The sequence below is a fragment of the Rhinoderma darwinii genome, chromosome 6 (genome assembly GCF_050947455.1).
Source record: "Rhinoderma darwinii isolate aRhiDar2 chromosome 6, aRhiDar2.hap1, whole genome shotgun sequence".
NCBI classification, from domain to species: Eukaryota; Metazoa; Chordata; class Amphibia; order Anura; family Rhinodermatidae; genus Rhinoderma; species Rhinoderma darwinii.
Genome location: NC_134692.1, coordinates 127169198 through 127196175, shown reverse-complemented (window position 1 = coordinate 127196175; position 26978 = coordinate 127169198). Strand labels below are relative to the sequence as shown.

At 41.9% G+C, this 26978-nt stretch overlaps 1 protein-coding gene across 3 annotated transcripts in view; it reads left to right on the top strand.

Annotated features, from left to right (window-relative positions):
• The window catches only part of CHLSN (cholesin), a 177977-nt gene that overhangs the window by 4108 nt on the left and 146891 nt on the right, over positions 1-26978 (top strand). The gene's annotated exons all lie outside the window — the stretch shown is intronic.

The following is a 26978-nucleotide window of genomic DNA, read 5'->3' as shown; positions in this document are numbered from 1 at the left end:
CGTTTGCGTCACCATTGATTTCAATGGTGACGGATCCGGCGCAAATGGTTTCCGTTTGTCTCCGTTGTACAAGGGTTCCATCGTTTTGACGAAATGAATACCGTAGTCGAAACCTATAGTTTCCGTTTTGTTTCAGTCAGGGTTCCGTTCTGACGGAAAGCTCAGCCAGAACGTAGCCCTGACGCAGATGTTAATGAAGCTTTAGTGAAGAAACTGATATCTGATGTTCGTGCCCCCCCTCCCAAGTTTTTGTTTAATCCTGAAGTTTGCATTGACGTCCTATTTTTAGTCTCCTGCGATCAGCAGAATGAAGAGGCAGTCACGCTCGCCAGAGTGCCACCATGTGTTCACTGCAGGATCAGGCTCAGAGACGTCCGTATAAGTGTGGCTGCGTCTGGTACTGCAGCTTAGCCTATTCAAGGGATCGGGGCTGAGCTGACGTAGCAGACGGTGTAGATGAACAACCCCTTTAATCCCTTCACTCAAAAGGAGATGACATCATAGAAAGCGTAAAAAAGCCCAGGCCCTCTGATCACAGACCTACTTAGAGGAGTACATTAATAGCGGATGCAAGGAACACCCTGGATACATTTATACATTATAAAAAAAAATGGTGTAATCAACCCTAATGTAATTTACAAGCAGGAGAGTTCAGATAGTAGATCAGGGAAGTTAAAGGGGTTGTCCAAGCTAGGGGCTGTTTTTTATACTAATGACCTATCCACAGGATATGATCGATAAGGGTCTGACACCCGGACACCGCAACGATCAGCTGTTCCGGCTGCCTCCGGGCATCGGAAGCCGAAGGCTCCGGTCACAGTATAGTGGCTGTGCTGCAGTACTGCGACTGTGCACCTATTGAAGTGAATAGGAGCAGAGCTGCAGTAACCCAGCACGGCCACTATACATTGCATGGAGCATCTACTTCCGGCACTAACCACTGCATAACTTCCTGCGCCTGGAGGCAGCCGGAAAATATGATCGGTGCGGGAACAGGTGTCAGACCCCCACTGATCATATACTAATGACCTATCCTGTGGATAGATCATCAGTATAATAAATAGCCACCAAACTGGACAACCCCTTTAAGGATAATTAAAATTATAGATTAATTTCTGAACACCATCTTACACTTGCATTGTACCTACATAACAATTAGTCATTTTGTAAATAGTTTATTTGATTTTTATTTACCTTGTACTGACCTACAAGACTGTATTAGACTCCAGAGCTATATTTACAATTCTGCTGGTTGTCCTTGGTAAGTCAACAAGCTTGTTATCAGACAGACCCCAAGCAGTTTAGCCGATCTCTTATAATGCAGTGGATGAGTTTCTTTTACATTGGTTCAGATAACTGTACAGTCCCTGGTGTAGAGAATAAATGTGAAGACAGACAGCAGGGAATACTGGGAGATTTCAGCTCTGAAGCCTGCAGAATTGTAAATGCAGCTTTGGACTATAACACAGGCTGTAACTCCGGATCGGCACAAGATAAATAATGAATTTAACAGTTACTGAATTTTTTTATATGGATTGTTTGGATACCTCACAGCTCTGCGGGTTTATTATCGGGACTCTCCTGCTTGTACAGGGAACAAAGTTTGGTAATGGAAATATATTAGGAATCGTTATTTATGCATGAGGACGCGCTATACACAGATGTTATTTACATAAGGTGTTGTACTTTTTGTAATGAGTTGCTCCTGACCTTTAAATCCCGTTCAGAACCTTTAATTAGCTGAAAATATTGAAATATCCGTTTTAATGACAGAGTTGTTTACTCGCTTTGACAAATCTGATTTTAATATCTGTGTTGTCTGGGAGACCTTTATGACGGACTTCTGCAGGGATAATTATATACACTTTGGATGTCATCACTGTGGATTTTCTTATGTTTTTTTGGAACCTTAGAATTAGTTTTATTACCTGGTGCAAATAACATGACAATCCTATAACCTGTAGGAACCAGTAGCAGCACTGAGGGGGGGTCCTATATTATGAGGGGGAATATTGCAATTGTGACCATATAGCCTGATATTGAGTGACTTCTTCTAAGATTGCCACAATATGCTCAAACATTAGAATATCCCTAGATGAAGTAATAGTTTTCTGGCGAGGGACTGACTGTGATTTCCTACTTAAAGCAACAGTCCGTTTTGCGGCGGAGATAAAATAAGTAATTAATCAAAATTGTTTGTGAGAAATATCTGCAATTGGGACATTAAAGCGGCTTTCCCAAAATCATAAACTATCACAGGATAGGTGATAATTGTGTTTTCGCTGCGGGCTGCACCACTGGGAATCCCACCAATTGTGGGAACAGGGGTCATGAACCCCCAGATCCTCACTGCTCGACCGCAGTGAGGAGGAGCTTGAATAGAGCAAAGCTCGAGAATGCGCCAGCCACACCATTCAATGTCTAGGAGAGTGGCGGAAACAACCGAACGCTGTTTCCGTCATTCCCAAAGACATTGAATAGAGCGGCAGCGCGCATGCTCAACCGCCACTCCATTCAAAGCTCTCCTCACTGCGGTCGAGCATTGAGGTGGAACGGGGGGGTTTGGCACTCCTGTTCTCACGATCGGCTGGGCCCTCAGCGATCAGAAAATGATCACCTATCCTGTGGATTTATGATTTTGGGAAACCGCCTTTAAGGCGACCATGGGGATAATCTGACACAGATCTTCAGTTTCTCATGTAACCATCTCTTCACCTATTAATGCATTTGAGCTATAGAACATGTCTACCACTAGATGTGTTTGGGACGAGTAGATTTTAGCTAGCTTTATAGGAGTCAGAAGTGTGTAAGACGTCTCTTCAATGTTATAGGATCAGAACCAGGTGTGGGTATACTTCAATATTCCCTACAAGGTAATGTCGTTAAAGAAAGGCCCCTCTCCCTTTCCTAAGCGGCTGCATAGGAAGGGGTGTCATCTGAGCTCAAGTTCCGACGTTGAGAGTAAAGTTGAGAAATCAGGCCTTTATTTTTAGGGGTTAAGTCTGCATAAGTTCTCGAACGTGGAACCGCAGGTCCCAGGAGGGACTGTAAAGGATGATGTAATAAATGTGCATATTTCTATGGTGTTCCCTCAAAGGGCTATCTATGGATACACTATGTATTTTATTTTAAATCAAGGCAAATTCGTATATATATTTTTATATGGATAATACATACCTCATCACAACCGAGGACTTAAGACAACACATTTATTACAAGTCCTGTTAGGTCATATGGACGTTATATAGGGTGTTCCCACAGGCTGTCTTTGGTTCCTTGGGCCCACCAGATGAAATCATTTTGAGGGCCCACCTGCTTTATACAGAACATGAGCACGTCCATTTGTAATTGGATTGTATCATTTGTTATCATTGTACACACAGGGCATATCCAAAATTAGGTCTAATAGGTTATTTGTGAATCATCCCATAAGAAATAGATCCTAATGGCAAGTGATTGTCTTCAGTCTTCTCCACATGGATTTCCCTTCTATTGAGATATTGGGGCCCCATTGATCATGGCATAGTCTAACAATATGCCATTAATGTTCGCTTTTAGAATACCCTTTTAAAAGGATATTCCCAGAATCGATAATTATCACCTATCCACTGGATAGGTGATAATTGTCTGATCGCTGGGACCCCCACCGATCTCAAGAACGAGGGTCTAGATGCCACAATTCGTTTTTACTCCTTGGCCGCAGTGAGGAAAACATTGAATAGAGTGGCAGTCTAGCATGCGCGCTGCCGCTCCATTTAAAGTCTACAGGAATGATGGAAACAGCCAAGTACAGCACTTGGCTGTTTCCGTCCGTCCCATACACATTGAATGGACAATCGGGCGCATGCTCAATTGCTGCTCCATTTAAGCTCCGGGACCATTTAAGTTCAGGACTCGCCGTACTCGCAATCGGTGGGAGTCCCAGCGATCAGACAATTATCACATATCCTGTATATAGGTGATTATTGTTGATTCTGGTACAACCCCTTTAAGTAAATGCCACATTGGGCATCACTTATGTGATGTGCGCGCTACTTCAGTGAATCGATATAACGCCAGAACCTAGAGGTGTCTAGATGTGTTACTTTGTGCGTTTCACAGCAGCGCTCCGTGTCCATGTGTGACCCTCGATTACACTAGCGGACACCATGACACCCACCTGCGGAATATCACATTAGTCTTTCCTGGTATTGTAAAGATGGCTGCAGACTGTGGCCTGTGTTACATAATATATTGCTGCAGAACCTCTCTCCTTACAGAGCAGCCTGAGCAGATTTCCCAGGACAAAGTATTTGCAGCTGGGAAAATAGCTACAACTTTGAAGATAGTTTTCCCATGCAAGAAACAAAATTCCACCCCCAACTGTTCCCTAAATAAACAAATTAGGGGTACCTTGCGCTGTAAATGCAAAGTTTTGCTGAACTTATTTACAGCTTAACGCCGTCTTCTGACAGGATGGATATAACTCATTTCAGCGCTGTAATTTTCACCATTCCATTAATGTTTGTAGATGGGTGAGGCTATGAATAGATCACATCATATACTATATACACAACAAGGTATATATATGTGTGTGCAAATAAATATATATATATATATATATATATATATATATATATACACGCACACACACATACGTGTTTTAGTTTCTTTTCCTGAGTTAATCTATTGCTTTGCTCAGACAAAATTTTGATTGTTGCTAGTGTCTATTAGCATTAATATACACTAAAGGTAGAGCTCTCCTTTAATGGTATTGTCTAGGATTAGAAAAAAAGGGTCTGCCTTTTTTCCCCAGCAACAGCGCCACACTTGTCTATGGGCTGTGCCTGGTATTGCAACTCATACCCGTTCAAGTAAATGGGGCTGCAACAGCAAAACCAGACACAACTCATGGACTGGTGAGAGCTGTGTTGATAGGATCTGCCTTTTTTTTTTTTTTTTTTAACTTATTCCAAATCTTTTACAACCCCTTTAATTTGGTCTTACCTCTGTTTTTTAGTAGTTAGCACAAGTAATGGCAGCTATTACTGCTCCTATAATGGTTGTGACATATTTTTCCAGACTTGTGGTTGGATAAATATTACTACATTGACCTCTATGAGTCGAGGAAATATAGGTGACGACCTGTATAAGAAAACGCTGGCATTTCACATGGTCATTTCAGTAAAAGAGGGAAGAAATATTTAACAAAAAAAAATAAGGGAAGAGAACACATTATTGGCTTATATTTATTGGAGATTTTTTGATCCTAGGTGATAATACTCTTTAAAGGGGTTTCCTTAACCGGCCAAACTATTGATTTAAAAAAGTGCCATGTCATGCTTAATTTCCCCTGTGGTGGCGCTGCACAGAAATTAAACACTTGTTGCTGAGTTCCACCACAGATTACAGGTGATCGCTAAAGGGGCCCAGCAACAGGACACCCTGTGATCAGCTTATCGTAGGTGGACCCTTCTTACAAAAAGTGATTGTCCAAAGCAAGTGTAACTGATCTCCCATAATGCTGTGTTCTCCGGTAACAGGAGACTTAAATAAGTGGCTAAGTAGCTAATGGAGGAGCAAATACTATACTACAAGATAAGTTAAAGGGATATTGCAACCAACTACATTGATGGCCTGTCTGAAGGTCCCACCTCTGGGACCCCTATGTATCGATAGAACGACGTCTCATGAACCTCGTTGCACTGTTAAAACTGGCCACAGCAAGAACAAGCAGTAGAGAGCCGATCTTGCTCCTTTATATTCTATAGTCTCCTCTTCTCCTGCAGGTCTAGCAGTGCAAGGGGGTCAAGGATATCCCCTTAGGTAGGGGTTTTAGATGTTGTATATATCATAAAGGCAATTCCTCGGAATAACCCTTTAGGCCACGTGCACACCATGCGTACAAGGTGCGGATTTGCATTGCAGATTCTCCGGCGGCAAATTCCCTGCGTAATACAGTACCAGCGAAGTAAATGAGATTCCAAGTAATCTATTCTACACGTTGCAGAATTTTTCCGCACCTAGATTGACCTGCGGTGTGTATATAAAAATCCGCAGCCTGTTAATTTATTCTGCAAATAACTCAAACATAATCCGCAGCATAAAAATCTCGCCTATTTCCGCATCAAAATGTAAAAATCGAACCAAAAAAACACAGTATTCGGGTATGTGCACACGTAGTGTTTAAAGCCGTTTTTCGAGCCGTAAACATCCCGAAAAATTGTTGAAAGAACGGATGCAGAACGCCTACAAACATCTGCCCATTGATTTCAATGGGAAATACGGCGTTCTGTTCCGACGGGGTGTTTTTTTACGCCTCATTTTCAAATAACGGCACGTAAAAGGCGCCCCCGTAAAAAGAAGGGCATGTCACTTATTGAGACGTTTCTCATGCACTCAATAGAAAAACCGCTCCAAAAATGGCCGTAAAAAACACTAGTTTGATTAACAAAACGGCTGAAAATCAGGAGCTGTTTTCCCTTGAAAACAGCTCCGTATTTTCAGCCGTATTTTATTAAGAGTGTGAACATACCCTTATGTGCGAATTTTACATGCGGAATTACCTGTATTTACAAGAAGTTTTGATGTGGCTTTTTCGCATAAAATCACACAACCTGTGCATGTAGCCTTCAAGCAGATCCCTTGCAAGTAAGGCCCTGATCACACGGCGTGTATTTTGTTGCATTTTAAGTGCCGAAATACACGTCAGAAATACGCTAGATTAAGCTTCCCATTCAAATCAACGGGAAAGCGCGCAGTTAGTACATACAAACGCCTGTATTTTGACACGGGCTTTGCAAGTTACGCTAGCGTATCTGACATCTTTACACGTCATTTTTTTTAATTTATTTTTTGGGTGCACCGTGGGAACATGCTGTAAATCAACCTTTCCGGAAAAAGTCGAGTTTTCCCTCAAAATATAATTTCTTAAAAGCCTTTGAATACGACTAGAAGTAACATCCTCAGCAGACGCACAATGACTTACAATGGATTCTGACTCCCATCAGAGCTTTTCCCTTTCAGGAAGATGTGGTTTTCATAATAATGTCTCGGTTACCACAGATACAGAAATGAGGTCTCCGCTTACATTGTGTTTTGGCTGTAGAGCCGCCGATGTCTTTCACTCATTACACATCATTCTTCGGCACAAGTGGAAGATTTTTTTTAAAATAGCTACGACATAGGAATTCTCTTCAGGCCGGAGCTTCAGCCATAGAACATTTCTACATAGAAGTCAATGGAGAAGCAGGAAACCGGTAAGCGCAGCTCTGGGGAGAGTCCTGGAATGTCCTTGAATCTCTCTCCAGTACTTCTACAGTGTCCTCTACCACAGTCCTTGACATTGGTTCTTTGGTAGCAGTTCTTCTAGGAAGACGTCTTCAGATTGTAGAGTACAAGGGAGTTTACGTGGGTCCTAGCGGTTTCCCTGAGTTCAGAGCATATTGTAGCGCTGGAGGAATTGAAATCTACATCTCTCATCTGATGTATTAAAGAGGACCTGTCTCCTCTCCTGACATTTATTTTTTAGTAAATCATTGTATTCCCGGAGCTTATTTTCCTATGTTGTGCCGTTCCTCTATTATTCCTCCTAGAAATTTATGAATAAATTGGCAACTGGGTGTTGCCAGTTGGTGGGGGCGGGGTCCCTACACAGACTGACCATGTCCAATCCTTGCTCACAGTCATACTGTATTGGTGCACACACCCTTGACAAAGGGAATGGTAACACCTAGTTGTCAATTTATTCATACATTTCTAGGAGGAATAACAGAGGGACAATACAGAGTTTTAAGAACCTATGTTCCAGAATAGATATTTCATGGGGAATATTAATGTTTACTGAAATAGATAAATTGGGAGAAGTGACAGGCCTTCTTTAACCACTGGTATCATCAACCATGCCCATTTTTTGGCGCTTCATCAGAGGAACTGGGACAACAAATCTGGAAATTCTGTCTCAAAATATTTTCTTAATCCTACAGTGTTATGCTTATAAAGTAACCATGTTTTGGTCTGAAAACTAAAATTGCTTAAAGAGAAACCTAATGCCTGAAATGTGGAAGTGAAGATAAATACCCATATCCCATAAATACTTTTTTCTTTATTTTTAACAATTAACAAAACTCATAAGAATGTTTAAAAGGGGCTTCCAACGCCTTTAAGAGAACCAGTCAGCTCTCCTGACATGTCTGTAAATAATTTTATTCCCTATCAAATAACAATGCGGGAGCATCTTTACGTAGAACTCTGCGTTCCATTCCTCTGTTATTCCTCCTGGAAATGTATGAATAAATTGACAACTAGGCGTTACCATTTCTCTTGTCAATAGGTTGTATCCCTACAGTCTGCACTGTCAGCGCCGATTGGACAATGTCAGCATGTGTAGGCATACGCCCCATTCACAAAGCGAATAAAAACAAGTTGTCAATTTATTAATATATTTCCAAGAGGAATAACAGGGGAACAACGCCATGAGGACTTAAAAAAAAAAAAAAAACACAACACAATTCTCCAGCATTGTTGTTTCCTGCAGAATGCAAGTATTTATTTCAGCAGACTTGAAATAAAAAGAATAGGTATAATATACTTACCTTTTAGATTTGACCCTCGTTTTGCTATAAAAGTCGTCCGGCTTGGGACAAGAAGGCCCCATGCACACAAACTTATTTTTCACGGCCGCAATTCACCCGCAAATCTGCGGGTGATTATCGGCCCCACTCATTTCAATGGGCCCATGCGCACGACCATGGTTTCCACGGTCCATGCATTGTCCAGGAGCCTGGACCACAAAAAGATAGGACAGGTCTTATTACGGCTGCATTTTGCGGTCCAGGCTCGTTGAAATGAATGCACACAGCAATGTGTATGGCCTGTGATTTGCGCGCGCCGCGGGTGATACTCCGCTGCCTTCCAAGCCGCAAGTCACGGCCCGTGCACACCACTACGGTCGTGTGCATGAGACCTAAGATTAGGAGAGACTGGGGGAGAGCTGGCTGCCCTGTCCACACCCTTAGACCTTATTCACACGAACGTGTCCGTTTTGCACATGTAAAAAACGAGTTTTTCCTGCGTTGCAGTTCCTTGTGACATTCGTGTTCAGTGCGTGTTTGAATTTTTACGCGCGTATGCCATCCGTATCTCATGCGGTTTTTACGTCCGCCAAAAAAACTGAAGGAGGTGTTTTTTTGTTTTTCTCATCATTTCTTTAGAAACTGTTACCTGAATCACGGGCAGCACACGGATGTGTATCCGTGTGCTATCTGTGATTTTCACGCATTGATTAATTACAATGGGTGCGTGATGCGCAAAAAACGCACAAGTATAGGACATGCAGTGAACGGCCCCATTGAATTGCATAGGTCCGTGTGACGTCCGTTGTTTTAACGCGCGTAACACGGACGTGAAATGTGCAATGTGCTTGTGTGAATAAGGCCTTGGGATCGATGGGAGGCGTTTTTGGACGTTTTTTGGCGCATTTCCGACGCGGTTTCCACGTAAAAAAAGTGTCAAAAACTCTGTGTGAACAGGGCCATAAAAACAAATGGAGAAGCCCCATGGGAACAATTTTGAGAGAGTCCATATACCAGCAGAGTAATAGAGCAGTTTAATATATATATATATATATATATATATATATATATATATATATTCATTTTTTTTAAATCGTACGTAGGGTCAGTGCTCCTTACTTTACACTGCAGCAACAATCCCCTGTCCACCAGACACCTACGTAGAAATCGTAATCATTCCTTTAAATGACAGATATTCTGGCTGGTTGCTGTGAGTCCCTGTATGTTGTGCCTCAAGTTTGTAATTGATGTCGATTAATTGCTTGCCTTTTGTTAAAAAAAAAGATGAAGATTCTGGGAAAAATGGTGACCTAGCGGTAAGTAGAGTGGTAATTCTCTGAACCAGCACTTTGAATGTAATCACGGATTGCCGGTAACTTCTTTTACCACCTGCTTGATACAGCTTTTATTTCAAGTAAATTGTCACTCGCTAAGTAAATAGCCTTGCTGAACCCATATGATTATATTTACCCAGCTGTGGCAGTGGGCGAATGCTGTGTGCGGTGCCAGGCTCTCTATTGAATCTATAAGTGCCTACTTCCATGATGGCAGCCCCTATGCTTGGGCAACGGAACTCCAGGAGTGACACACAAAGTCCCCTGCCCCGCTACACAGACACAAAGCTCCAAATGATCTTCAAAGTGTGAAAGGGAGTGCTAAACTTTTTAAAAACTTTTGACATGTCAGAAGTTTTGATTGGTGGGGGACCGAGCACTGAGACCCCACCGATCGCTAAAACATAGTGACCGTTTTAGTGATTGTTGTCCTCAGAACCCAACCGATCAAAACTTCTGACCTGTCAGTATGACATGTCAAAAGTTTTTTAAACGTTTAGTTACCCTTTAAATTATATTCTATTTAATTATATTGAGGTCTGAAGGTGGAGAAGCAATCACACTGATCGGAGGGCCGAGAATATTCCCATCCCAGAGTTGTGCCTGCCGTTCTGCACTACTGTCTGGCGAGTGCGGCTCAGTCCGCCCAGTGGATTTTCTTACCCTTATTTTTTTTACTGCACTGTGCAGAGCTTTTTGGGTTAATATATAAAACGGCCTCTATCCTCGGATATTCATTCTTTGATGTCCTTGCAGCTTTCCTTCTCTATTACTTGATCGTTTCCTCTCATAAATAGAGCAATTTTAATACTAGAGGAGGATTTCTTTTTGTGCTATTTTCTAGTAACGAAGTGAAGTTCACCTTAGGTTCCCTAAAGATCGACCTTGTTTTTGCTTATAAGGGTCAGTTCACACTTTGCGTAAATAATACGGATTTTCCGCAACGGAATTTGTTGCGGAAAATCTGTAGCAAATACAGTAGCAGCAAAGTGGAAAAAAAACACTCTTTGTATTTGCATAAACGGTGCGTATAGGTTTTCCCTTTTGAATTTAATGGGAAGGTAAAACCCGCAACAAATAGCAGTTGTTGCATTTTTTTTGTGGCAGGTCCGCAGCGATTCCACTGCAAAAAATGCAACTTTAGAAAAAAAAAAAAATCTTATACTTACCCAAGAGTCTGTGTTTCTTCCGCCAGGCCAGCCTCCTGGGATGACATTTCATCCCATGTGACTGCTGCAGCCAATCACAGGCTGTAGCGTCAGTCACATGGGATGAAACATCATCCCAAGAGGCCGGCCTGGATGACGTAAGAGGGCCAGCCTCCTGGGCTGACGCTTCATCTCATTTGGCCGCCGCTGCAGCCAATCACAGTCTGCAGCGGTTTCCTGGGATGAAACGTCATCCCAGGAGGCCGGCCTGCTAGCAGGCTGGCTAAGTGCTGCAGTTTTCTGCAGCTGACGTTCCGAGCGAAAAGCTGCACCACAGTTAGGCGCGTATATGCTCCGTGTGAACTCCACTTAAGAGTATATAAAAACCAAACATATCAATTAGGTAGAGTCGTTACAAAAAGCTTCTAGTCAGGCGTTAGAATCAATGAATATTCCTCCAGAATGCGAAACCTTTAAAAGCTGGCAGGAGAATTGTCTGATCGGAACGTTGTGTAATCTTTCAGGCTTGAAGTGGGAACATCTGTCAGGATTAATGAACATCCTGTTGAGTTGTTTCATTTCTTTTCATTTCGTAAATGCGGTTATCAAAGTGTTATTTAGTCGCTGGGTTTTTATGAAAGGTGGATCAGGTGTTATATTATCAAGAACCGACTCGTGTACTCAACCCGGCTGAAGAGCTGCACGTAACGCAAAATTTGGGCACTGCGCTTTTGCCTTGTGTCGCCAAGGATGTGGTACCTTGGACAAGGACAGATGAACCGCAAGGAATTTCCGTTGCACGGCCTCGTGAGATTTATTTGTACTTTAATATTAAATATTTGCTCAGCTGCTTTCAAAGCCACCGCATTTTTTGCAACAGGGAATAGCAAATTATGTCAATTTCTCCCAGGAGCATGTCTTATTTCTGATGGAAGAGGACTGCCATTCTCCTGCTGCATCTAGATTGTGGAAACGTTTAACTAGTTGGGTGGAAATTCACAAAATTATTGGGCGGCAGAAGGCATTCCATAAAAAGACGCGAGATTGAGGTGTCAATGAGACGTGTTTATTACCAGACGTGTCAAGTCTGTTATACACGTGAACATTTGGTTGCGTGTTACTTAATGTAGACCTACAATCCATCCCCCCTACTGTCATAATGCCTGAGATCACCAATCGTACGGTGTACTGTATATTATGGAACATTTGCCATAGTGTTGTAGTCTTTAGCGATGAAATTGACTATTGATATAGCCGATGTGATTGCGCAGTGTTCAACCTATGTAAATAAGAGAAGTTAGCCTTGAGTCAATGGTGATCAATGTTGTTAAAGGGGTTGCCCGGACATTTTTTATTGATGGCCTATCCTCAGGATAGGCCATCTATATCAGATCGGTGGGGATCTGACTCCTGGCACCCTGCCGATCATCTGATTAAAGGGGCCGCAGCGGCCTCTTCAGTGTTTACCACAGCGCCGTACAGATCGGAAGTGGCTGTGCCTGGGATTGCAGCTCAGTCCCATTTACTTGAGTGGGACCGGAACTGCAATCTGATCTGATATTATCCTAAGGATAGGCCATAATTAAAATAATGGCCGTACATACAACCCCTTTAATAATAAGAAACCAACTTCCAAAAGAGCAATATGAAAGCATTTTTAACTTGTTCTCTAGAGCCACATTCAGACCTAGCAGGTTTACCTCAGATTATTTATGTAGATTCAGCACCAAAAAATTGCAACAATGGACAGAGCAATTCAAGTGAATGGGGTTTTACTAAACCTCGTTCACATACTGCTGAAAAAAAAACGGTGCGCATTTGAGGGCATGCTCTATTCTGCCACGGTTCAGTTCCAGGTTTCGTATCTGCAGCAATTTTCACATTTTATACGTTTGCTGTGTGAACATGGCCCAAACGATTACTTCTGTCCTGTTGGGCTTTAAAGATCCAGGTTGCTGTGTTTATCCCGTTTCTCTTGCTGGTCACAGTGGCTGTGCTACCGATGTTCTGGTCCTGCTGGTCGAAATCATGATCCACGGCCTAAAGAACTGCAGCATTTAAAAGGCGGACATTCACAGAGAAAAAAAATGCAGTAAGATAAATTTATATTATTGCAAATAAGAAGACATGAACAATGAACTTGTGAGTTATGCTAAGTAGTAGTGAAATTCTTCTGGTGCAAAGCCCATGTTTTTGACGATGATCATGACCGGTTGGACCATAGCCTGCTGTCCATTGATGGTTCTCACCCTGGACTCAACTGGCAGTGATACTTGGATCTAATAAACGAAGATAACATGTGGTGGCATGTGCCAGTGATGATGGTTCCTAGTGCTAAACTGTATCCATGATGAACTAGATCCATTTCGTAATTTAGTCTCCTCCGTTGAGTGTCCACAACCTCTCAAGCTATTGTCTGAGGACCACTGATCGTTTACTAGCATGAAGCTTGTACCGTCCATGTATGTCCTACGTTCACTATACCCTTCAGTCCATCTTGACTAATGAATGTGGTCATAAAACCGTTCTTTATAGTTTTGGTCATGGAAATGGTACTCTAAAGACTCAGATTTTAAAGACCTGTTCTTGGAAGATTAAGGAGGTCTCTAATTTCAAGTCTGCATATTGAATTTAGTGAAGGGTTGACAATGTGAGGACGCTTTCATGGAAATGGATTTGTGTTTTTTCAGATGATGTGTAAAGGCTAGAGTGCAATTAGACAAAATCTTCTTGGAAGTAATTATGGGAAATCAAGGCCGTCATCCGTCAAGGACAGAGTTTTTGTTCTTAAGGTTCTCATTATGTGTAAGTCAGTGGAGATTATTTACGTTGGATATAATGGGTTCATCTTAAGCCCTTAAAATAGCTGTACGTACTGGACGAATCTATTATTCGTTTTCTTACAACAATTAAACTTGTTACCTGGGTCATACTGAAGACCAATTAAGGTGTTTCTGTCATGAACAAGTGACTCACGGCTTCTATGAAATGCCCATGAAGGGTCAAACCACCGAATTCATGGAGTCCTCACTGTATAGACTCGCAAACTGGAGTTTAGGAGGGTGTGTATGCTTCCCATACATCGGGAGGAGAACCATATCAGTCAGTGGCTCTTCTGCATTCAAGTGTGTCCTCCAAATCTGTTCGGCTAGTGGTTTAACCATTTATGGGCATCTTGTAAAAGCTTTTGGCCTTTGAATTATATTTATGGATATTGATTTGATTTACCACAAATGTCTCAGCGGTAAGACCACCACCAATCCCAAGAAGGATAATCTCTTGTGGTCAGTAAACTGAGAGGGGCAAACTGTTTAAGATACAGTGTCCATTCTCTTTGCCCCCCCCCCCCATTCCATCAGCAATTTGCCAACTAGAATAAAAGTCTATCAGCATCCTCTATGCTACTGTTAAAGAGGTTATCCTATCTTGGACATTTTATGCTTTCCGGCCACTTACTGATGAGATGGTCGGGAGTTACGGAAAAAACAGCTGAGCTACTCTGTTTCCGTAACTCCCATAGAAGTTAATTGGGAGTTATAGAAACGGCATAGCTTAGCGAGCTCGGCTGTTTCCGTAACTCCCGACCACCTCATCAGGAAGTGGCCGGGAAGCAGCGGGAGCTGAGCAAGGTAGAACGGGGTTTATGGGGCCCCATTCTAGACATAGGTGCAGGTCCCAGTGGTGGGACCCGCATCTATCGCACATTTATGCCATATAAATGTCCAAGATGGGAAATCCCCTTTAATAGGGCATCTAAAAATTTCATAAATTACTTTGACTCTATATGTATCATATACTGTATGATTTTGATGCATTACAGTTTGTCAGATATTGACCATTTCTAATTTTATTATTCATCCCACAATCTATTTATTTTGCATATTAAGAAAAAGACTCCTGTGACAAATTATTCTAATTGTAGAAGGAAATATGCGTAGAAGAATACAAAAAAAATCCCACATAAAACATGAGTCATATAGGGCTGAGCGGCCGGCGTTTTCTATAGCCAAATTGATATTAAAGGGGTTATTACTGACGTGATCTCACCTGTTGCTAAGGAAACTTCCCAGTGACCGGTATGACCGGAGAAAGTGATTTTCATTACTTTACTTCTCCGGACTTGACCATTCCTTTGTGTGAATTACAATAGCTTGTCCTGGGAGGAAGATTTAACTCTTTCTCTTCCGCGAGAACTTTCACACTTTTGACATATGCAAATAAAACCTGAATTATAAAATAAAGAAAAACATATTCTATTCCCATACCCACATTTTTACAATTTTATATATATATATATATATATATATCTATACATGACACCGGGCGCACTGTACAAATGCCCCTTTTATATTCATAGGCGCCTTCAAGTAATTTTGCATTAAGGGTAACATTGTGTAAAAAATGCTTAAAATTTCACGTTTGTGGCTAAAAGCCTGATTTCAAGCAGAGCCTGAGATGAACGACACCTCCTAAAAATAAAAGTTTAGGACGTGCAGAGGTCATAAATACCACTGATATATATTTTTACATAATCGCTAGAACGGAAAAGGCCAACAACCTCAAATCCCGTGCTTGCGCCCTACAACAATCAAGGTAAGATGAGTTGTGTTAGTGCTAAAGAACGCCAAACACTACCGAGCCGAGTATACGCCCAGCGGATACTTAAGACCTCATTTGCATACAGAGCCGGATATTTTAAAGCTTCTTTTTATATGGTATTCTGCACTACTGGGGACAAACCTACATACATTTAGAAAGGTCTTTACATGACCTAGAGCAGGGATCAGTAACATTTGGCACTCCAGCTATTGTGATACTACAATTACCAGTATTCCCTGAATACTTTGGCTGGAATAATAAAGCCTTTGGCTATCGGGGTATGCTGAGAGTTGTAGTTTCACAACAGCAGGAGTGCCAAAAGCTGCTGACCCCTGACCTAGAGCATGGTGGGGCAACTTTAGGGGGGTAAAAACTGATGACTGTATCCAATGCTGGACCCGGCCCTTGACTTACTATATTGCCTAATACATGGACCCATGTAGCCTGATAATCTGGAATTTGTTTCCAGCACATAACTGCAATATAATGTGGAATTTCATAAAACCAGATGCTAATTAGGAGATTCGTTTGATTAATTGTTATATAAAGTTATTGTAGCAGATTTTGCTTTTTAACATTTTATTTTTGACTTCCTGACGGTCCTTTACAAGTGCGTTTTATATATTTTTCTATCACTTTCTCATTATCCAAAATCTTGATAATCCGGCATTTGTTTAATCTGGATTATTTTTTCTTTACTGTACTTGTCATTATATATATATATATATATATATATATATATATATATATATATATATATATATACAAAAAAAATGAAATCCCCAAAAAATGAAATGAAGACCAAAAAAAAAAGAAGAGGCAGCACTCCAAGGAAATCGGTGAAAAAAAGTGGTGTGTTTATTCACCCCAGGCAGGCAACGTTTCGATCCGTCTCTATGGGATCTTGTATGTATATATATGTGTGTGTGTGTATATATATATATATATATATATATATATATATATATATACACACACACATACACACACACACAGCTAATTAACAGTAATGACATATTCACTGTGGATGACCGGATGTCAGATCTAGATATTCCCAGGGGTGCACTCTAGGGAAAATAATCAGGCACAATCAGACAGAATAATGATTATGTTCTTTGATGAGAATTGAGGTCTTCACTATCTTCTCATGATATTGCAATACATGGGGATTACGAACCTTGTTTTTAAGGGGCTGTCCTGGATTAAATAAATTATTAGTATTGTCCATAAGTGGCCATGTTAATACAAATAAATTAAAGTGAATCTGTCAGCAGTTTTGACCCTTCAAAAGCCTTCAAGGTTTTGATGTACCTGTTGCCATGATTGCAAGTGCTACAGAGTCTAGTGGGCGCTCCTAATCCATGTTTGGCTGCACGCTCCATAAGGAAAGGCTGTCAATCACGGAGTAGGACCACCTACTTCCTAAACCCAGAATGAGCAGAGATTTAATTAATTACAAATTATACAGAATTTTTCCCCACAAATCCACCCATCAATCTACTCGGCTCCTCCTGCGTGTAACATGCTGTCTGCAAATCAGACTGCATTTTCCATGTGACAGGTGCCCTTTAAACACTTGCCTGCTTTACTAGACTATTACATAGCTTTTAAATGAAACCAGGCTTAATATTTTAGGTGCAGTATTCAGGACGCAGCGCTCATTTGAAGTCCGGGAGCAGGATGATATATTTTACTTCCTGGTTCTGTGTCTCTGTAAAGGAGGAGAGGGAGGAGGAAGCAGTAAGTGAGAGCAGAGAGAAGGATCACATCCTGTTACTGTTATCTCTCTTCTGTACAGCCTTCCAGTGACACTAGAAAGGGGATACAGGATATTTTCTTCATGCTATCACCCCTCTTACCACCAATCAGAGAGGATATGTGCATTCTGATTGTCACGTTTAGACATCTGAGTTTATAATTTCCGCTGCTCGTTGTACGTCATGGGAGCAGAACACCGAAAGATGGCGGCAGTGACAAATCCGTTGCATGACAGACACCAATGACACCCTACAGTCACTATTGACTATAATGGGGTCCGTCAGGTTTCCGTCATCGTGTCCGTTGTTTTACCAGACAAAATAACGCCCCAAAATAGCGCTCTATTTTGTTTAGCATTTTTTACTGGATACCCATCACTGTCTCCTAGCGGAGACTGATGCAGATGAGAACAAGGCCTTAGAGGTAAGAAGAGGAGCAGTTTCTCATTTAATCACCCCTTGTGCCTAATCGGACCATTTGTCGACTCTGTCGCAGATACTATTGAATGTGGCGTCGATAACGCTGTAGCAGCCATAGCGGCCTCTGGCGGCGCCACCGGGCATGGGGGGCCGTGATGTTGGGCGGCATCGGCCTCATACCGTGGGCCCTGTAGCAGCCGTAGTTACGCCACCTCCTACACAGGGGTTCCCTCTAGAAGCAGAATCCCAAGCAAGAGCGTTGGCAACGCTCTGGCCGGGGATTCCACTTCTGGAAGAGCCATCACGGCAGTGTCGGCGGCAAAGTGGACCCACCAAGGGTAATGTGCCCCCTCATTTGCCCGGGTTCGCCGTGTGCTGAAGTCGGTTATGAGTACAGTATTTATTCACTTAGATACATACACCAAGTGGTCTATATATTAACACGGTGAGTACATGGACTCCTGTCTAAGCACATTTATTTATGAAAATTAGTACAAGAGAAAAGGGGAGCGGTTGCCTATAGCAACCTTTCCGATTTCATTTCTGTTTTTCAGCCTTTGGAAAATGAAATCCCTTATCTTCACTCAGGGCCAATTTTCAGCATATAATAATAAAATATAGACTCTTTTTTTAATTCCGGTCTTTTGTTCTTTTCGTAAATATGCTTTAGTAAATGTGTACGTTTAAATATAATTTCCGTCTGGTCACATGCGCTCCTGCAATACATTGGAACGTAATTGGTGCTTTCTCTTACTGTTTCTGCAGAGAACATATCATGTTTGGTCACCGAGGACATTTTTGTCTGTTCAAATCTATACATGAGAAATTTTAGTTGCCATGGACGTCCAGATCGCTATTTTAAGTCCTTGTCTCTGGAACCAATTAGGGACTCTGAGATAAAGAGTATTGCTTAATTCATGTTTGTTATAATTGGATAGGAATAACCTGAGAAAATGTGAATTTCGAAAGTTCACCCTGAATGTGTTCTTCTTTTAGCACCAGACTATCAGTCATAGTAGATCAGCAAGTTTTATCCCATACTAGTACTTATGCTGGAGCAGCGTAAACGCAACGCTGGTCACTGGTCGGCAATAACAACGACAACGGACAGAAGTAAAGCAAAGAGGTTCCTACCTACATTTACTTTAAAAAAAAAATCTGATTACTAAAGCGGGCTAACGATGATGACGAGATACTGTCATTAATGCCAAGCTGTTTTCTTCCTTCTCTACTGTCGGCATAGTGTCAAGCCAGTTTAGCTCTTTTGCTGACGGGTTTTGGGATATTTTGCACCTCTGCTAGCCAAGAACGTTTCACACTTTTTTGACAAGTACAATTAAAATGTACAAAATAAAAACTCCCGACACCGTAGCCGATCAGCTGTTTCGAATGGGCCTACATTCCCGTCACCTCTCGTACTGTGAATCGCCACCGTACTTGTAGCAGGTAAGGAATTAAGGGGAAGCAGCTCTTGTATGAGCGCTTCCGCTCCTTCAAGACAGCCGATCGGTAGAGGTGTTGGGAGTCTAACCCCAACTGATCAGATAATAATGGCCTATCCTGTGGATAGGCCGTCAATTTCTTATGACTAGAAAACCCCCTTAATAAAATCTAAAATTTTGAGCTGTAAAAAAAAATAAAAAAAAATCCTATAAAATACCAGGATTACATACCTTAACACTAATTTCACCCCCAAACCCTATATATTTCCTGAATGCAGACAACCTGACCATTGCAGTTGTCCTGACGTGCTGTTGGCAGCTAGGTCCACCTTTTACATAACTTTGTGACAGACAGGAATTATTAAAAATATTGCATTATAGCATACATTTGCGCCTAAAATTAACGTACAAGCAGAGATTACACACAAAACAATGCAAACATAAGGTGTGCAAAGTTATATATACCACATACGTAGACCCAACAAGAGCTTGTGTTCTCAAAAACACGGAAATAACGAGAGTTCTTGGCTCTTGTTTAGGATTCCCAGATATCTTGCACTTAAGGATCGTTGGTTTACGGTTCACATATTTCTAGATGTTATTTCTCATTACATTACTGATTTCACACTTATAAACTGCTAAATCGAAATGAGTTTTCCGCCTTATTCCCTTCCTGCAAAATGGCGTGCCTTATTACTTGCACAGTAATACATTTGGAATAGGCATACAGTCCAATTTGTGGGCAGCACGTTACAGAGCAGGGGGAGCGGAGTAGATTGATATATATTTTTGTAGCAAAGGAGTCCAGTGGGAGATCTTAATCACTGACCGCTATCTCTGTATTCACGCTCATACAGGGATGGCTGTCAATCAGTATATAGGACCGCCCACTGGACTCCTAAGCCCAGAATGAGCAGACGTTTAAATTAATAAATTACAAGTTATAATGAATGTTTGCTACAAAAATATACATCAATCTAATCTTCTCAGCTCCCTCTACTCTATAACACGCTGCCCACAGATTGGACTGTATTTTCAAGGTAACCGGTTCCTTTTAAGCATCTCTGCTATCAGGTTGCAGCCTCATATGTAATGGAGGGAAACATCTCCCATTACTCTCTAGTCAAATACTAAATTTTTTTCGAGCTGTAATCTCCAAACCCTCTTAAAGCGACTCTCCAGTCCCGGGACAACATTTTAAATATGATGGTGTATATGGAATAATAACATCTAATCCCCTCCAGTGGCCCCCCTCTGCTGTGGATCCGCTGTTTTAGGGTCCCCTCTGTGCTGTCTCAAATTGGCTGCAGCGCTGCTTAGACTACAAGTCTAAGACACTCCCACTGTTCTCGGATTGGTCAGAGCTGCTCACGTGAGCAATTCTGTCTAATCCGTGAACAGTGGGATTGTTTTAGACTTAATCTGAGAAGCACTGTGCCCATTTTGAGACAACATAAAGGGGTCCCTAAAACGGCGGTTCCACAGCAGAGGTGCGCAACTGGAGGGCACCAGGTAATAATCTATATACCCCAATACAATTATAATTTTGTTCTGAGACTGGTGGGTTGCTTTAATCCAAGCCTTACTTGGTTTCCCAGTTTATGAGATAGAGGTAAGGTATTAGTTTTCTCCTGCAGTCCTAGTTCTGGTGAGCAGGTTTACATGGGCTGGGTGTTATTATTACGTCTTTTTGCTGCCATAATATCGGAGAGAGAGGTTGTGATATAGACTAGGGCTTGTCATCTTTCCTGGTTATGCTTGGGTTCCATCAGTGGTTGATGTCCATGCCACATTGAGCGTCTCAAAGAAATTCATAGAGAAAATTACTTTTGGTCAGGAATCGATCCGTCACATTTCTGTCTGGGGACATAGCAGTGGCTGGGATTGGAGGAGATCGTTGAGCAACAAAGCGCTCGATAAGAGGGATGACCCACCTTACTTTCCTAACGGGGGCCACAATAAAAATAAAAAAATCACCGGAGTGTTGATGACACTATAATTTTTTCCCATTCACATTATTGTACATGCTTCATTTCATTATCATCTTCTCTGTGACCACCACTTGCTCTTGTTCGCCTCTGTTCTCTGGTCAATGGACGCCATGATGCTTTGCCATATCAGTCGTATGTCGGATCCAAGCGGCACCCCACGGGCCCTTTGGCTTATAATGAGGTACATCAAGGTTTCTATAGCTTTGATGAGCTCTTCATGCCTCATTATTCTGCTGTGAAAAGTAACGGACAACTCGACAGTACCTATAACAGAAGGACAGAACGGCTGTTCCGACAGACAGAAATACAAGACCGTAACTAAAAAATCTCAAATAACTACAAACAGTTGAATAAAATGACGCAAGACAAATTCCACCATCAATTGCATTGTAAATCAAGACAACTCTATTTTACTAGTGGATTATTTTTCTGAATTAGGATTCCTCCATGTGCTCTTCCTTTCTCATTATTTTTCTCCCAGAGGCTGATACCATCTTATTTATTGTTGTATTCTCCGGATATTGGACTGGTGGGGTAGGATGTTTTTCGAAATTACATGTGAAGTCATTGGAACTCATACATGTGTTCTTTTATCTTCTAGCTACAGAGTGCCCCACACCCAGACCCTTCGTTTTGGCACTGGAACTATTGTACCGTTGCCAAACAGGAAGGGTCATACGAGATGTCTTTTATGATCGTATGTCCGTACATTGGTATTGAACACGTTAGGGATTTGGTAAAGTAGATGCAAATTTTTTAATTTATTTCTAAATCCTACTTTGCTACACGTGTAACATCAACCAGCTAATTGGTTCACATAGTTAAATATTGATAATTAAAGGGAACCTGTCACCAAATTTTTGGTCATTAAACAGATGCCGTGCAGCTGCAGTGCTTGCAAAAACCTTGGCAGATGTGCCCCTGTTGAAATAGGATAGTTTAATATGTTTGAAAGAAAGTAGTTATAACGCGGCACGTGCTGTATTTAAATCGCTTACCAGGAGTCAACAGGGCGGTGCTGGAACAATGAGGAGTCACGGAGTCCTGGCTATTATCACACCCATTCTAACTTGATTGACATGCCCTGAGTATACAAGTGAATGGCGCCTTTTTGGGTATTCTGCACACCTAGCGCTGACATCAAACACCCGCCGGGAAGGCAGAATGGGTGTGATAACAGCGGTGACTTCTTATCCATCCAGCACCGCCCAGATTACTCTTTATAAGCGATTCAAATATAGCACGCACCTATATTATAGTTTTAATTCCTGATTCTTAAACATAGTAGAACTGCAAATTTCAACAGGGCAGTCTACAAAGGTATTTGCAGGCACTACAGCAGCATGGCATCGGTTAAATGACCAAAAATTTGGTGACAAGTACCCCTTTAAACGTCGTTCTGTTATATTGTTGTTCTGGTATATTGATTAGAGGTGAATTCTGAAATAAAAGGGGTTGTCTTCAGATGAAAGGGGGTGTCTCTCACCTCTAGGAAATAGATCATTTTGCTAGTGGAGGGAATGTAGTATATTACATGAAGGCCATTCAAGTGTGCCATAGTACTCTGTGCTCCGGCTCATAGAGGGGGCCCCGAGCAGGGGATCACCCTTTATAACGTCCACATGCCCCAATAGGTCATTTTGATGGGGATTGTCTGAGAATCTTCATTTGATTGTAGATTCACCATATATAGCAATTCTCTAATATACTTCTGACATTATAATACATCTCCTTGTGCGAAGTAGTCAACCCAGAATAGTTTAAGAAGGCAGCAGGAAAATAAAATTCGCTACCACTAAAGGCCCTTTTACACTGGCCAATTATTGGGCAAACGAGCTTTCATGGAACGCTCATTCCCGATCATTGCCCTGTGTAAACTGGGCAACGATCAGCTGATGAACGAGCAAACGCTCGTTAATCGGCTGATTACATAGTTTTAAATGCATGAACTTTTATCGTTGTCGGCAGCACGTCTTCCTGTGTAAACAGGGAGACGTGCTGCCGACATGATAGAAATGTATGGGGACGAGTGATTGGCATAGCGAGCGCTTATCCCCACACAAGCTCTTAGTGAAAGGAGCAAACGAGCGCCGATCAACGAGCGTCGGGCCGTGTAATTCTACCTTCACTTGCAAAATGTGCAGGTCAGACGTAACATTTTTGGCTGCACTACGTCTAATACACATCTACAGCTACCTGGGGTGATTGTGATTTTTTTTTCTTAAGGTATTTTTGACATCGCTCAAAGATCAGTTGAATGAGCGCTTGTACCAATGCTCGATCCCGATGATTGCCCTATGTAAACAGGGCAGCGATCAGCCGATGAACAAGCAAACGCTCGTTCAGCTATGAGGACCTTTAGAACAATAGATATCTTATTCCCCCTCTGTAAAAGGGTTTTTCCTGTTTTTACTTTTTAATTACATAAAGGGTCTTACTTTGACTTTATCTTATAAAGAGAGCGGGTTCAAAGGGCCGGATGTCATTTCTACACGTCAACGGGAATAACAGGGTTCCTGCCAAGACTTTCAAATTCCGGCAGAAAGTAACTAATTACATAACCTGTGAAGTGAATGATTGCAACCTTCTTCCAGAATACTCCTCCGTGTGTACAGTGCTGTGAAAAAGTTTTTGCCCCTCACCCAAATTCTATTTTTCAAATTTGTCACAATATACATTTTTCAGATCATCCAACTAATTTTGTAAGATAACGACAACACGAGCAAATACAAAATGCATGCATTCCATTTATTGAGGATAAAGATTTATTCAAAACTTATATCACCCATGTGAAAAAGTAATTGCCCCCCTAAGCCTAATAACTGGTTGTGCCACCCTTGGCAGTAACAACCTCAATCAAACGTTGGCGATGAGTGTTTTACAACGCTGTGAAGGAATATTGGCCACTCTTCATTGCAGGGTTGTTTTAATTTGGGTGCATTTGAGGAATTTAAAGCATAAACTGCCCATTTATATGGCTTTTCCCACCAGGGACATTTATGACATATCCACAGGATATGTCATAAATGTCAAATAGATCCTGCCTCTGGGACTCGCACCTACCTCTAGAGCGGTGCCCTCCAAACCCCGTTCTGCCGCCCTGTGTTATGGCTGAAGCAGGTGAATTCAGACCATAAAGAAGGAAACAGCGTAGCTCGCTTTCTAAGCTCCTTCCGTAACTGCCATTCACTACTATGGGACTTAGGAAAACAGCGTAGCTCAGCGAGCATCCCCAGGCCATCACACTGCCACAAACATGTCTGACTGTTGTTAAGTTGTTCTTGTGGTGGAATGTGGTTTTAGCCTTATGCTAGATGTAACGAGACCAGTGTCTTTCAAAAAGTTCCACCTTTGAAGTATCCGCCTACAGAATATTATCCCAAAAATCTTGGGTGTCATCTAGATGTTTTTTGGCAAATTCGAGGCGAACCTTTGTGCTTTTTTGGTCAGGAGTGGTTTGTGCCTTGCATCTCTCCCAAAGATGCAGTTTTTGCCAAGTGTCCTCCTTATTGTGGAATTGTGTACATTAACCTTAAGGGTACGTTCACAGGACTTATTTTCAGCCGTTTTTCGGGCCGTAAATGCCCCGAAAAACGGCTGAGCATACGGCGGCTGAACGCCTCTGAACAATGTGCCCATTGATTTCAATGGGAAAAACTGCGTTTTGTTCCCACGGGGCATTTTTTTAACGCTGCTGTTTGTAAAAACGCCCCTTAAAAAAGAAGTGCATGTGACTTCTTGAGACTTTTTTGGAGACATTTTTCATTGTCTCAGTAGAAAAACAACTCCAAAAACGGCCGTGAAAAACGCTTGATGCATAAAAAAACTTCTGAAAATCAGGGGCTGTTTTCCCTTGAAAACGGCTTCGTATTTTACAGCCGTTTTTAGTTAGCCGTGTGAACATATCCTTACTGTTCTTTAGATGTTTTGGTTTTGTGACCTCCTGGATGAGTTATCAATGCGCTGTTGGTCAAATTTTGTTAGGCTGGCCACTCCTGGGTAGATTCACCACTGTTACAAATCTTCTCCATTTGTGGATAATGACTCAAAGGCCTCATGCACACGACCATAGCCATGTGCACGGCCATTATTTTCGAATCGGGTGCGGAGTGTCACCCGCGAGCCGCCCGCAAATCGCGGGTCGTGCACATGGCCGCGTGGATTATTTCCTATGAGCCTGGACCGCAGAACAGCCTGTTCTTTCTGCGGTCCAGGCTCCCGGGCCATGCATGGACCGTGGAAACCACGGTCGTGTGCACAGCCCCATAGGAGTGAATGGGGCCACAATTCTTCCATGGATTTTCGGGGGAATTGCGGCCGCAAAAGCACGTTCGTGTGCATGGGGCCTAACTGGTTTGCTGGAGTCCCACAGTCTTCGCAATGGCTTTGTAACCCTTTCCAGACTAGTAGATACCAATGACTTTGTTTCGCCTCTGTATTTGAATCTGGTTAAAACGTGGCATCATGTGCTTCTTTTTGAGACGTTCTAGCCGGCGTCACATTGACAGACAGCTTCTATTTAAGAGATTTTTAGATTGAACGGATATGCCAGTAGTTATGCCTGGTTCTGGTTAATTAAATTGAACCAAATGGTCAATTGAATTTGGTTACCTGGTTGAGTTTAGACGCTAAGGGGGCAGTTACTTTCTCACATAGGGCCTGGTAGGACTGAACAACATTTTTCCTTCGACAAATGAAATCCTCATTTAAAAACAGCATCTTGTGTTTACTTGGATTATCTTTGTCTAGTATTAAAAGTAGTTTGATGATCTGAAACATTCAAGTGTGACAAATAAAATAAGAGAAATTGGCAAATACTTTTTCACATCACTTGTATAGGTCACAGTACTTGACAAACACAGCAATTTGATATCATTGAAGCCATTTTTCTAATTTTAACCCTTTCTCGCTGGTTAAGGTGGGCCTCTGGCTCAGTGCATTAAGATTGTTAGCAGCTTTTGTTCCCTTGAAATTAAATCAAAATAGATTTAGGTAAAATGCAGACCCTTTTTTTTACATCTTGGGCAACCCCCTTTAATCTACATTAAAAGTTGTGTAAATTTGTAAATACATTGTATTACTTATCTTGTAATGATTCTGAGTTACAGCATGTGTTATAGATCAGAGCTGCATTCACTGTTCTGAAGGCTTCAGAGCTGAAATCTATCTGCATAGAGATTGCTTCAATGATTTGCATTCTAGGAGGTATTGTGTGTGTGTGTGTACACCATGGGCATTGTACAGAAATCTGATGTAGGGAATTCTTGCTGATCTACTGCATTTGGCCAGTTTCACACAAGCCTAATACGTGTACATTTCTGCACCTGTATTACGACTGCAATTCTCAGCCCGACCATGGGTCTGATAACCCGAACATGCAACATCGTAGTGACCTATGATGCTGTTCGTTTGGGTCATCAGAGGTCGGGTTGGGATTTGCGGCTGTAGTATGGGGCCGCTAAGCTTTTAGGGGTGTGTCTGACAACAATCTTTTGACTGCTTTTAATGACAACCAGTGGAATTGCAAATACAGCTCTCTACTATATAAGGCTCTGTTCATATCTGCGATGTGGTTCTTAACGGCGCCCGACGGACCTCCTTGACTTATAAGGGGCTCTGTTGGGTTCTTCTGAGGCGTTCATTCTTTTGACCGGAAAAATAGCATTGCATGCATATCTGAACCTCCGATGCAGATGTGAACAGAGCCATACAGGACTAGTACAAGAACCGCCCGA